At 39.6% G+C, this 14,591-nt stretch overlaps 1 long non-coding RNA gene across 1 annotated transcript in view; it reads left to right on the top strand.

Moving 5' to 3' along the window:
- Nucleotides 1-14,591, top strand: part of LOC109259340 (uncharacterized) — a 40,476-nt gene that overhangs the window by 539 nt on the left and 25,346 nt on the right. The window lies entirely within an intron of this gene.

Below are 14,591 nucleotides of genomic sequence, written 5' to 3' on the forward strand. Positions count from 1 at the left end.
TGTTCGTGGAGCATCATTTTTTTATTAGAAAAGTGTACCCTGCAGAAGAATTAAGCTGTATTCTGGTCAATCCGTACACCGAAACTTTACCGTGGCCAATAAAAAATGTAGGATTTTAATTTTCAAGGAACAAATTCATTAGATGGTTAATTACAATAAGCAGGTTACTTACTAGCGCACAGAATATGGTGCCGAAAATGAAATGTTCTGTTCATACATAATAAGCATAAATAGAAATCTGTGGTTGCTTGCTACCTTAAGAAGCTACCGGCTTGGGGGGGGGGGGGTGTTTTAAGCTCCCCAAGTCTTCCAGTCTCCTCTCAGCCAGCAGCGCCACAGTGAACTTAAAATCTGAATGAAAACACTGTGTGTGCTGTGCACCTCCGAAACCTACTCCCCAGCAGCCTCTCGGGAAATTCGAGACGCATGACTGCAAGTGAGTGCTACTACCCTTAGGTCAGAGGTTTTCACATCTGGCTACACCCCGGGATCAGCCGGGGGGCCTTCACCCCTGGAGCTGCCCAGGGCCCCGCGGACGCGGTGGTTTTGGAGCTCCCCAGGTGATGCTAATGGCTGCACATGGTGCAGGAGGTGATGACTTTAACACATTCTACGACCCCGTTCTCTCTCCTCAAAGGCCTCTGCCTGCAGTACAAGTGTCGCTCTGGATCCTGGATCACTCATTCCCTTCAGATACCACAGGCCCTCGGGACTCCCGCAGTGACTACCCCTTTCCTCAGTGCTCCCTCCCCCTCTCCCTCCAAACCGCTCTTGACAGAGTGGACTGTCACTAACTCACCGGCCTCACTGCATATCCTCTCCCCCTACCATGCCACCCGATGAAACTGCTGAGCAATTCCCTATGCAGCTAGGAAACTGGACCTTAATCTCGCTTGATCCTTCCGTAACAGTCAACATCCTCATTAAAACAAACAATAACAAACAAAAACCCAGGCTATCTTATTTTTCCGCGACACGACACGACACCACCCCGGTTTTCAGTGGCCTCTTCTCCATCCTCTTAGCTGACTTTTGCTCTGTTCAACCTCTAAACGCTCACAACTCGGTCACTAGACTTCTCCATCAACATGCGCTCCCTGGGCATGGTTTAAACACCACCTAGACGCCAGCAGCTCCCAAATTTAAATCCTCTGCCACAGAACTTTCCACAGAAGCTCCTGTATCTGACTGCTCCACCTGCATATTCAACAGGAACTGAAAGCATTTTAAATAAATATTTAATTTCCCTTTTCCTCATTCTGTAATTCTATATATTTCTATAAGCAGTACCAGTTGCTATAGCCAAAAATCTCACAATTGCTCTTGATTCTTCTTTTCCTTACTGTCACCATCTAAATCATCAGCAAGTCCTGCTGACCCTACAGCCAAGACATCCCAAATTTGTCCAGTGTTTTCCCTCTTCGTGACAGTCCTAATCACCGTGACTTCCCCTGGTTATTAGCCTACTCACTGGATCACCTGCTTCCACTCCAAACCCTTCCCTCCCAAGAGTCTCTACACAGCACCAGGGTGGTCTTTGAAGGTGAATAAGATGTCATGGACCAGCTTGAATTACCCCCTGCCCCCTACCCCCGTCGCACTTAAATATAAGTCTAAAACATGTACCATAAACAAGTCAAAAGAAAAGCCATCAATATCCTTTGTTATGGAAGTGTTAAATACTGGTGCTGTAAAATTTAAGTCTTTTCCTTCATATCTCTGCTTTTTATTCCTTAAGAAATCCCTACCTACACGGAAGTCAGAAAGATACTCTAATAGCCTTGGTTGTTGTTGTTTTTAATGTTAACTTTTCTGTATGTTTTGTGGTAAGGATCTAATTTCTCTCCTGATGTATGTTTCTGCATATGAGTAGGCCTGTCCCACTAGTCTGTCCCACTGGCCCATTTGTCTATCTCTGTGTGTTAACACATCATAGTAATTATTACAGCTTTTGGTATCTTGATATCTGAAAGGACATCTGCCCTACTTTGCTTTCAAGTGTCTTTGGCTATTCTTAGCCCTCCATCTCCAAATGACTTTTAGAATTAGCTTGTCAAGTTTGATGAAATATGCTATCAAGGGGGAACCTGACTGGCTCAGTCAGTGGAGCATGCGATCCCTCAGATCCCTCGGGGTAGTGAGTTCGCATTGAGTGAAGAGATAACTAAAAAAGAAAAACTGAAAAAAGATATCCCATTGGGATTTCAATTTGATTTTAGAAAGTCTTTTTTCCTATTACTTATCCAATCTGTTATTTGGGGTTACAACATGGTATAGTTGTGTTTTGTTTTGTTTTTTTTTTTAAATAACTTCGGGTATACAGGAAATTTGCAAAGATAGGATAAATATTCCTTACCCAGTTTCTCCTGACGTTAACATCTTACATAACCTTGGTACACTGTGAAAATGAAGGAATTACCTTAGTACAGAACTATTAATTAAATTACAGACTGTATTTGAATTTTACCTGTTTCTATAAATCTCTTCCTTCTGTTCTAGGATCCTAGCCAGGACACATTATTATTTCTTCTTAGGCAACTCTGGGCCATGATAGCCTCTCAGTATTTCCTTGTTTTTCATGACTTTAGCAGTTTTGAGGTACTAGTCAGGTTATTTTATAGAATGTCTCTCAATGAGTTGGTCTAATATTTTCTCATGATTTGTCTTGGATTAGGAGTTTTTGAGAAGAATTATCTGCTCTTCCTTTTTATATGCTGATTTTGTATCCAGTGAATTTGCTTACCCGTTTTATTAGTTCTAATACTTGTTAGTTTGTCTATAGATTTTCCTGGATTTTTTGTAATGTTAACATCTTTATTAATGATAATTTTTTACTCTAACAGTCAGAACTCATATCACGAGCATGAATGCATTGACTAGGACCTCTGAGGTGGGGATACTTCTTATCTTTCACCAACAAGTAAAAATGTTCACAAGCTTTTTTGCAGAACCTCTTTATTGGGGGTTAAGGAAATTCCCTTAAGTTCTAGTTTTCTAAAAACTTTAGCATGGATAAGTTTAATTTTATACAATGACTTTTCTATATCTATTAGGAAGATTCAACTTTGTTATTTTATGCAATCTGTTAACATGGAGAATTAAGGCAAATTTTCTGTTGTTGAGACGTTTGCATTCCTAAACCATACTTGACCATGATTACGAGGGTTTGATTTATATACACATACAGCTGTATACTACTGGTTTATATTCCATGTTTGTTTTTTACATCTAAATTCTTAATTATACTATCCGTGCCTGGTTTTAGTATCAAGGTTATACCGGCCTTATAAAATGACTTGGATTATTTTGCTGTTATATTCTCCACAATTGTTTATAAAAAATAGGGTTCTCTGCTTTTTGAAAGTTTAGTATAACTCACTGTAAAATCCAGATCTGATGTCTTTTTACATGGAATATTTTGGACTTCATTTCCTCATAAGTTTGGGACTTATTTGTCTTGAGTCATTTTGGTCATTTATATTTTACAAGAAAACTGTCGATTTCACTTAAATTTATTAGCATAGAATTGTTCACAGCATTCTCTTTGATTTTTAATCTCTTCCGCATTTGTAATATGTCACCTTTTCTAGTACCAATATCATTTATTCTTGTGCTCATCAGTTTTATTAAAGATTTGACAATTTTATGTTTTTAAAATGGTTTTTGGCCTTTTGACCATATTCTTCTTTTCCATTTAATTAATTTCTGTTCATTTTATTATTTCCTTCCTCCTACTTATTTGGGTTTCTCTTCCAAGCGTCTTGAGTTGCATATTTACCTAATTTATTTTTAATCTTTTGTGATTTTTAACAGATACACTTAAGGCCGTAACTTTCTCTCCGAGTATCACTTGAACCGCTATCCATGTATTTCTGTTGTTCAGTACTGAGTTATATTGTTTCCATTAGATTTCCTCTTCATGACATTAAAGACTGCATGCATTCAGGTTCCCAAGTTCTTCAAAAGTCTTTTGATTATAGATTTCTAATTTAACTGCATCACAGCCAAATGATATCGCCTATGAGTTATTATTTCATAGTTGTTAAAACTTCTTTTGCGATCTTAGGACGTAATCAATTTTTAATTGTTCAATGCGTTAGAAAAGAATGAGTATTCTGTAATTGTTAGCTACCAATTTTATTTGTGTTCATGAGATCTGGCTTATTAACTATGTGTTTACATTTTCAGAATTCTTACTAATTTTCTCTCTGCTTAACGTATCAGATCTAAATAGTTACAATAATATCACCTATTATGCCTTTGGTTTTATCCACTGCTCCTGATAATTCTTTTAGCTTTTGCTTTATGTTTCAAGGCCATATTTTTCGGTAGAAACAAGTCCATGATTTCCTCTTTTAAGGTGAACATCTAAGAAATTAATCTGGCGGTTTACTTATAACAGAAGAGTTAATCTTTCCCCATTTTAAATTTCTGATGTATTTGCTTGTTGAAATTTGCTTTTCCTTTGCTTATTTTCTCCTTTCTTGCCTTCTACTGAGTAGATCAATTTTTCTTTACTCCTTTTTCCCCTCTGCTAATGTGGAAACTCTCAGTTATATTTCAGTTACTTTATTGTCTATCTTTAAAGTCCTAATTTATACACAAGTGTGTATATATACTTTTTTTTTTGCAAGTATACATATATTTTTAACAAAGCATAAAATAATAAAGGATATTCTGGAATAACAGCAATTTATTGAATTTCCTATTCCCCCTTCCTAGTTATTATCTAGAATTTTAGCTACACTTTTTCTTTAAAAAATTTTTTTTAGGTTTATTTTTTTATTTTGAGAGAGAGAGAGAGAGAGAGAGAGAACACGCAGGAGAAGGGCAGAAAGAGAGGGAGACAAAGAATCCCAAGCAGGCTCCGCACTGTTAGCACAGAGCCTGACATGGGGCTTGATCCCACAACCCTGGGATCATGATCTGAGCTGAAATCAAGGGCCAGACATTCAACCAACTGAGCCATCCAGGTGCCCCTTAGCTATACTTTAAAGAAAAAGAGGGGCGCCTGGGTGGCTCAGTCGGTTGGGCGACCGACTTTGGCTCAGGTCATGATCTCACGGTCCGTGAGTTCAAGCCCCGCATCGGGCTCTGTGCTGACAGCTCAGAGCCTGTAGCCTGTTTCAGATTCTGTGTCTCCCTCTCTCTCTGACCCTCCCCCGTTCATGCTCTGTCCCTCTCGGTCTCAAAAATAAATAAATGTAAAAATAAATAAATAAATAAATAAAAAGAAAGAAAAAGAAAATTTGAGACTCAATAATTAATTATATTTGTCCCTATTTTGATAATTTATTCATTCTGATTTCTTAAATCTCACTCCTTCTCTAGATTCATCTGTTTTCTCACTGAAAAAAATCCTTTAATAAGTCTTTTAGTTATGGTATAAGGTAGTCTATTTGTATTTCTAAAAATGGCTTTAAAAGACATTTCTAAATGACAGTTTATCTAGGTATGGAATTCTAAGGTGACCCTCATAGTCTCCCCTTATTTTGAAGATTATTTTTTCTAATGTCTTCAGACACTTCTGAGGTCTGCTGTCAATTGAAATGTCCCACTGGAGCTTTTAGAATAGGTAGTATTGTGGATTCATTTTTATCCTGCTCAGGACTTCTGTGCCTGATGAAGGTTTTCTTTCCCTTCTGAAGAATTCACACCCAGTATGTCTTGGCCAAAATAGCTTTTTGTTCCATTCCAATTATATTCTCTTATTCTCAGCCTACTGGAGTATATTGGCCCTTCTTCATCTATCTTCCATTTATCGTCTCTATTTCTTGTATTCTTTTCTGGGTTGCTGAGTAATTCCTCTTCTTTAAAAAAAAAAAAAAATATATATATATATATCATATATGATATATGTATGAGATATATATGTATATATACATTTACATATATACACATACACACATAACATACACATTTTATTAAGTCAACTCTATGCCCAATGTGGGACTTGAACTCATGACCCCAGGATCAAGAGTCGTATGCTCTACCAACTCAGTCAGCCAGGCACTTCTGTAATTCCTCTTTTTAACTGCATCCAATAGAGTGTTTCCCTTGTTGTGTTTTACAATGGCTATATTTTTTTCATGTCTAAGATTTTCAATTGGTACTTTTTTATACCCACCTTTTATCAAATGGATGAACATTTTATGAATACTGTTCCTTATCTTTCAAGAATCTTAAAGTCACACTAAAACTATCTGATTTGAATTGCATTTTGTCAGTGAATTCATGTCCTACCTGTTGATTTTGTTGTCTTGCTTATTATAGGTTTTCCTAAGTTTAATGCAGTGCTTTGCAATTTTGGTTTCTAAGTGTTTCTCCTATGGTATATCTTTATCCCCTTTTCCCCTTCTCTCAGAACTTCACTTTCTTCCACGTCTAGCTTTTTTTTTTTTTTTCTTATTTTTTGGTTATCTCTACCTGCCCATGAGAAACTTACTCCTAAGACAAGTTTTATATTGTCAACTGGGGCTTCTGTGCCATGTGATAAGAGAATATATTATCCACTGAGCAAGATTTAAGCTTACTTAGGCTGGGTCCTCTCTACATGGCTGTCTTTTTACCTACTGCCACTACTCACAATATCAGCTGGAGCCCTGAGTAACCATCACTAGTTTCTTCCAGCCTTATTTCATGTCAGGAGAATCCCAGCCCAGCCCATTTGACACAAGGATCCTGGGGCCTCCAGATGCATCGGGGACTTCTGGACCTTGTTACTCTTCAGCAGTCCAATTGTGAACTTCCTCTATTTCAAGATCAAAAGTCCTGAAGGTTTATGTCTTTGAGCCCCACATATCCTTGCATTTTTCTGTTCAGTTTTTTGATCTACAGAGATGTCATAAACATCACTGCAAGTTTATATTAAAAAGAGATTGAAGTGTGCATGCAAAAGTTCACAGCACCATCTCAAAAACAGTATTTTCTAAATTATCTACAGCAGTAATCTCATTTCTTTCCCAAGTGTGCAGTGGCATTCTCCTGAGGCTGACAGACAGAATACTGAGGCAGAAGAGGATTTAGTTATTTTCATTTAAGCCAGATGTTGAAGAGATTTGCAAAAATATAAAACAATGCTGCTCTCCTCAGTGATCTTTTGTTTTGGGAATTAAGACATTTTCAGGAAAAAAAATGTTACTTACATTAAAATGTAATGGATTTACTACTGTTATTTTCATTAAAAAAATTTTTTTTAATGTTTATTTATTTTTGAGAGAGAGAGAGAGAGAGAGACACAGAGTGCAAGAAAGGGAAGGGGAAAGAGAGAGGAGACACAGAATCCAAAGCAGGCTTCAGGCTCTGAGCTGTCAGCACAGAGCCCAATGCAGAGCTCAACCCCACGAACCGTGAGATGATGACCTGAGCCGAAGTCGGACACTCAACCAACTGAGCCACCCAAGTGCCCCTTACTACTGTTAATTTCAATGAACTAATATATGTTTATAATTTTCATTTTAATTTCTAAAACTACATAGATAGAGTGATAGATACAATTCACATAAACAGAATTCTTTGCAGTCCTCAGTCATTTTCAAGAGTATAAATGGGTCTTAAGGTCAAGAAGTTTGAGAACATTTGGTCTACAATAAATCTGTAATAGATTGGGCTGTTGGGTGTTATGATCCCATGGTTTATCCCAGAGGTTAATACATGGAAGTCTCTCAGTAAATACTTATTCATTCATTCTTTCAACACATATTTGAGTGCCTACTACATATAAGGGCCAATGCTGAGGCCAGGTTCATGGTTCATTGTGAATGACACTGAAATGGCCCCTGCTCTAATTCATTTATTTGATAAATATTTCTTCAAGCTTCACTCTAGTTAGCAAGATACATACAGTAAGTTAGTTGACAAAATGAACCTTTAAAAATCGTGGTGAGTGCTTTGAAGAAGAAACCAGGATGTGGAAATGACGAGGGGTATGTTTGTGGTAGTTACAGAGTAGTCAGGGAAGGTGTCTCTGAAAGAAAAGCAAAGACCAAATGGTAAGAAAGAGCAAGCCCTGGAAAAAGCAAGGGGAATAATAATTTAGACAGACAATGTACAAAGCAATGCACAAAGGCCATAAAGGAAAAAGAGGAGGACACCAGGAAAAAGATAAGAGGACATCAGAATGGGTGGAGGACAGCAAAACTGGGATTGAGGGGCACAAAACGAGGCTGTCCAGGTATGTAAGAGCTAGCTCTTTAGGACCGTAGGCCAAGATGATCTTGAATTGAATCCCAAATGTGACGGGGATTTGTTAAAGACTTATACACAAGGTCTGACTTAATCCACTGTAAGATGATTCATGTTGCTGTGTGAAGCAGTGGAGATTCGGGGAACAGAGGAGTCAGCTGTCCAGGCAGAGGAGGACGGTGCTCTGAACTAACATGGCGGCGGTAGACACAGGCAGAGATGAACAAACAGAGGATGTATTTTGGAGACGGAACAGAGACATCTTCCTGATAGAATCTGTGTGTGTGGCAAGGAAAAAAAGTATCAGAAATGATTCCTGTGTTTCTCGTTTGGGCAACTGGGTAGATGGAAGTATTATTTAGTGAGTCTTTGAATCACATGTTTGGTGGGGGAAGAGCCTAAAATCAAGAGCTCTCTTTTGGATATGTTACATTTGAAATGCTTATACTCAGATCAAGGATAAGGAGAGGCTGAGTAGGGATTCTGGAGAGGTCTCTGCTGCAGCTCTAACTCTGGAAGAAGTCCTCTGCACAGAGCTGGGTTGTTGCAGAAATGGGTTAAAATCAACACTTTGCGAAATAAAGAAAGAAAATCAGTTTTTCAGTGTTTACAACTTTTATGTATATATTCACTGCCGAATAGGTAAATATTTTAGTATACAAATTTGTATAAAGTTCCTCAGTGATGCAGATCTAACCAATTTTCCTTAAGAATAAACTTACTTTTATTTTTTAACTCTCTCAAGGAATTTTGGGACAACAGAAAACCAAACATTTATATTAAAGGCAACCAACTCTTTCACATAAACTGCTCCTAAATTCAAACATTAAAATAATAGCACCCCTAAGCAGTTAAATTACATATAAGATGAGGGCTAGGCAAAGGACAACCCTGTCATAAATCAGAGGTTGTAAGAGGAAACCATGTCAAGTCTGGCAGACAGTGTTAAGGTCCAGAACTATGAGAGTTCCTGTATGCCAAGAAGGCTCACCCGCCATCCAGTGTTCTCACATGCCCCCAGCCAAGAGGGCACTGGGCACCTTCTCTCATCAGAGGCAAAAGCATTCAGAAGTCAATTATCACATGCTAATCAAAATACTTATTTGGAAAACGCAGGGTTATTCACGCACTTTTCTCGTGAATTGGTTTATCAGCCAGAAAGCTCTAATCCTGACCTGGGAAAATGGCAGACGCTCATCTATTCAACCGTCTGCAAAATAGGTGTGGAATTTCAACTACCTCCAGACACTAGCGATACAGCAAAAAAAGAAATAGTCTCTGCCTGAGCGGGACATACATCCACAGATGAAACCCGACAATCAAATACCCACACAATGTGAGGGACAAGCAGTAAGTGTGCTAAAGACACACACATACGCTGCGAGTGTGACCCAGAGCCGGTGCTGAGGAAAGACGGCCGATGCCTAATGAACAGCGTGTACAAAGGTTAGGAGGCAGAGAGGAATATGGGAGCCACAGAACGGGAATACAAAGTGGCATAAGCCAGATGCTGCAGAGAAAAGTCAGACCCTGCAGGGTCCTGAAGGCCATTTAAGGACCGGAGATCCCTGGCAATCATGATCTCCGGGACACAGCAGGAATTCCTCCTAGGGGCGACCACCACTCAAATCTCACCCAAGTCTCCTGGAAAATGGCACAAGTGCCACACATACTCACATGCTGACACCTCAGGACGTGACCAAGGTGATATGGAGAGGTGATCCAGCTTTCACAGTGCAGATAGGCCAGGAGAGGAAAATGCATTCTTACCTGGCTGGTTTTGCCAAAGGCCCATCACGAGATATATCTGAAGAGAACAAGAAAAAGGCAATCATTCAGATAAAAGTAAAAAAATGATTCATAAAGCAGAAAAAAGCTGGAGATAAGAGATACAGATTTTACAAATTCTATGTATTAAATATAATAGAAAATTCCCAAAGAATGAGAAATAGCTCATGGAATGATCTCCAAGATACACTGTTAAGTGAAAAGCCAAGGAGTTAAACACTTCACTGGTTAAATTAAAAGGGAAACGAATATATACCTATATTTCCTTTTTTTTTGAGAGAGACAGAGTGAGTGAGCAAGCGCATGCATGTGTGCGAGTGCGGAAGGGGCAGAGAAAGAGGGAGAGAAATCTTAAGCAGGCTCCACACTGTGAGCGGAGCTCAATCCCACGACCTGAGATCATGAGTTGAGCTGAAACTACGAGTCGGACCTTTAACCGACTGAGCCACCCAGGTGCCCCCTACGTTTGCTTCTGTATGCATGGAATAACTTTGGAAAGATTATTCACAAAACTAGTGACACTGGCTGTCAATAGGGAGGGAAGGGAACTGGTGGCTGGAGACTGCATGTGGGAAGGAAATTTTCACTCCATACCCCTTTCTCCTTTTTGAATTTTGAGTCACATAAATATATTACCTATTAAAAGCTGCAGCAAACACATTAATATTAAATAAGATTTGACTAACACATATGAAAATTTAATGAGAAGGAACATTTTCAAGGAAAATAAAAGTGACCAAAACCGACTATCAAAGGGATAGGAAAAAAGAAGTTACGAAAAATCTTTTCACGAAGAATTTCTATGTGTTAAGATCTCCCAATACATTTTAATAACCTAGCACTGGGATTTTAAACCGCACGATCTCTAGGAGATTAAAAACTAATACTTATTGAGCACCCTTCTTGTGCTTCGGACTGCATTAAGCGTTACATGTTTTTTGTAGCTCATCCTTCAAACAGGCGAGACAGGTGTCCTCATCTGCTTTACATACAAGGAAACTAAGGCTCACGGAGTCTCACTCAAACTTGCATGCCTTGTAAATGACTCCAGAGGTCAGACTCTTCAACCACTATGCTACGTGATTCTATGCTAACAAATTGGAAAACCTGAAAGAAATGCATCATTTTCTGGGGAAGCAGAAAATAACGTGAAATCTCGGTTGACTAGAAGTGTCCTACAAATGCCCGAGGACTAATTACTCTTAGTCTGCACAAGTTGTTACAGGGCATTAAAAAAGGCAGATGGCTTGCCAATTCCTTTAACTAAGTTGGGAGAGTGGCTTTCAGGAACATTTTTCTTACAATGACAATGTGTTACCAGAGCAGCTATCTTGTTGTGGTACTTGCTCTGTGTCGGCCACCAGGTTGAGCACTTTAAAAAATGATCTGGGAGCCACTTGGAAAACAGTCTGGCAGTTCCTTAAAAGGTTAAACAGTTACCAGAGGACCCGGCAATTCCATTTCTAGATGAAATGAAGCCATACGCCCACATAAAAACTTACACATGAATGTTCACAGCAGCATTATTGTAATAGCCAAAATGTGGAAACAACCCAAAAGTCCCTCAGCGGATGAATAGATAAATAAAATGTGGTCTACCCATACAACAGACTATTTGGCAGTAAAAGAGAATGAAGTGCTGATACATGCCACAACATGGGTCAACTTTGAAAACATTATGCTAAATAAAGGAGCCAGTCATAATAGCTTGCACATTGCATGCTTCCATTCATATCAACTGCCCAGAACAGGCGCATCCGTAGAGATAGAAAGATTAATGGTTGCCTAGGGCTGGGGAACAGAGGAATGGAGTGAGGGTTTCTTTTCAGGGTAACGAAAAATGTTCTAGGGGGCACGTGGGTGGCTTAGTCGCTTAAGCGTATGACTCTTGATTTTGGCTCAGATCATGATCGTATGGTTTATGAGTTCGAGCCCTGCGTTGGGCTTTGTGTGTGCCTGCTTGGGAATCTCAGTCTCCCTCTCTCTCTGCCCACCCCCCCCCCCCACCCCCCGCTCACGCCTGCTTTCTCTCTCTAAAAAATAAAAATATGTTTTATAATGTTCTAAAATTGCTTGTGGTGATTGTTCCGCAATTCTGTGAATATATTAAACACCACTGAATTGTACACTATAAACGGGTGAATTGTACGTTTTGTGAATTATATCTAGATAAAGTTATTAGAAAAAATATGTATCTGGATGAATTCTCCCACTAATCTTAATGAAATCAGAACTAATATATTTATTTTATAGATGAGAAATTTGCAGCTCATCAAAAGATGTCATCTCCTCTAAGTCACGATCTAATTGGCTGAGAAAGCCCGATTCAAACCTAGGTCTTTCGGTCTACACCCCTTACTACTTCCCAATACAATCCTCTTCAAATACAGTGAAGATCTCCAAGAAATGGCCCCCTTTATTGAGAACAAATAAACTGATGACTAACGAATTCACAAAGGCAATCTCCTCAGAACAAATAATTCCTACAGTACTAAGCATTCCAAACCTAGAGTAGGAGGGAAGGCTGCCCATTTAAGAACCTAGCAAATGTTTTTCATTCTCAAATGGGTCTTCCTTTAAGAGTGCCCTGGAGAATACTAAAAGTAATAGCTATCATTTTTTCAACCCTTACAATGGGCAGGGCCTGGCACCAAGCCTTTCTGTGCATTATGATGTTAAATCCGCACAACTCCGTGAGGCAGATACTATTATTATCCAAGTGTTATAGTTCAGAGGCAAGCCTTGAGAGTTGAGAGGTTAGTTATCTCATCCCAGGTACATGCTAGTAGGCGACAGAGTCAGGAATCAACCTCAAATCTGTGAGATGCCCGAGCTCCCAGCCACCATGGGGTACATCGCCAGGCTATTAAATTTGAAAGCCATGATGAAACGTTATTCTTGAAAGGAAGGCAGATGATAAAAACTTGGCAAATGTCAAGGAACTGCTTTCTTGAAATAGTTCTCTGAACCCTTGCCATTTTCAGGCAACTTTCTTCACACTTCCAAGGAGGAAATAAATTTCTCTGCTTTGAAAATTGTACCACTTCCGTGAAGTCAAAAATCTCACATTTTAACAACACAGCACAGGGGTTTTCAACCCCAAATATATCTTATTGTGAGATAATAATAGCAAATATTAATTGAGAATTAATGTGTGCCAGCAATTTTTCTAAGCACTTTATAAAGTGTTAGCTTATTCAATTTTTTAGACAACTGTCTAAAGTGGGTACAATTATAATCTCTATTTTAGGGATGAGGAAAGGGAGGGAGGGTGGTTGAGTGACCAGCCCAAAGTCATAATAAGTGGCCAGAATTTAAACCCAAGTCACCTAGTGCCACCCTCTAACCCTTAATTGTATTCAACTAACTCTCAGAAAAGAGCGTGAGATACCTAATACATGATTCACTAGACTCCCGACACTGAGCAAGACCTTCCACGTGTATTACGTCAACCTAACAGCCCAAGGAAGTAGGTATGTCAGTAACAACGCCTACCTGCAAGGTGAGGAACATGAGGCTCGGAGGGTAACCTGCCCCAGTACATACAGTGAACGCGTGTCAGAACCAAGTCTTTCCGACTCCAGATCACACCACCGTCACTATGCCATGAAATTCTGTGGGGGAGTCAGCAAACCACAGCCTGCAGGCCAAATCCGGCCCTCCGTCTGTTTTTGTACAGTCCACAAACAGCACGGTTGAATTTGAAAGTGGTTAAATGGTTTTTTGTGTTTTTTTTTTTTCCCAACGTTTTTTTAATTTATTTTTGGGACAGAGAGAGACAGAGCATGAACGGGGGAGGGGCAGAGAGAGAGGGAGACACAGAATCGGAAACAGGCTCCAGGCTCCGAGCCATCAGCCCAGAGCCTGACGTGGGGCTGGAACTCACGGACCGCAAGATCGCGACCTGGCCGAAGTCGGACGCTTAACCGACTGCGCCACCCAGGCGCCCCGGTTAAATGGTTTTTTAAAAAATCTAACGAATAGTGTTTCTTGACACATGAAAATTACATGCAATCCAAATTTCAATGTCCATAAATAACATCCTCTTGGACACAGCCACGCCCATATTTACATACTATCTACGGCTGCTTTCATCCTATAGTGGCTGAGTAATTTCAACGGACACCACATACCCCACAAAGCGTGAAATATTTACTATTTGGCCCTTTACAAAGACGGTTTGCTGACCTCGTTCTTTAGTATTACATTTAAAACTCTTAACAAGGGGCGCGTGGGTGGCTCAGGCAGTTGAGTGTCTGACTCTTGATTTCAGCTCAGGTCATGATCTCATGGTTTTGAGAGTTCAAGCCCCACGTTGGGCTCCGCGCACTGTGCAGAGCCTGCTTGGGATTCTCCCTCTCTCTCTCTGCCCCTTTCAAATAAATAAACTTTAAATAAAAACAAAACTTAGCAAAATGGAAGGGGAGAGTATAAACAGTGCCTCCCAAAGGAAAGAAAAAGCATGACCCCGAAGGGTGACCAGAGTAGGAACAGAAACTTCCTTCCAACTTTCAAGGAACAAGTAATTTCCCTGTTCCATAATGTGTTCCAGGGCCTAGAGAACAGTGGAGGGCTTCCCAGCTCCTTTTAATTAACTAGTTCACAGAGGTTTACAATCC

The sequence above is a fragment of the Panthera pardus genome, unplaced genomic scaffold (genome assembly GCF_024362965.1).
Source record: "Panthera pardus isolate Hobbes unplaced genomic scaffold, ASM2436296v1 HiC_scaffold_18, whole genome shotgun sequence".
NCBI classification, from domain to species: domain Eukaryota; kingdom Metazoa; phylum Chordata; class Mammalia; order Carnivora; family Felidae; genus Panthera; species Panthera pardus.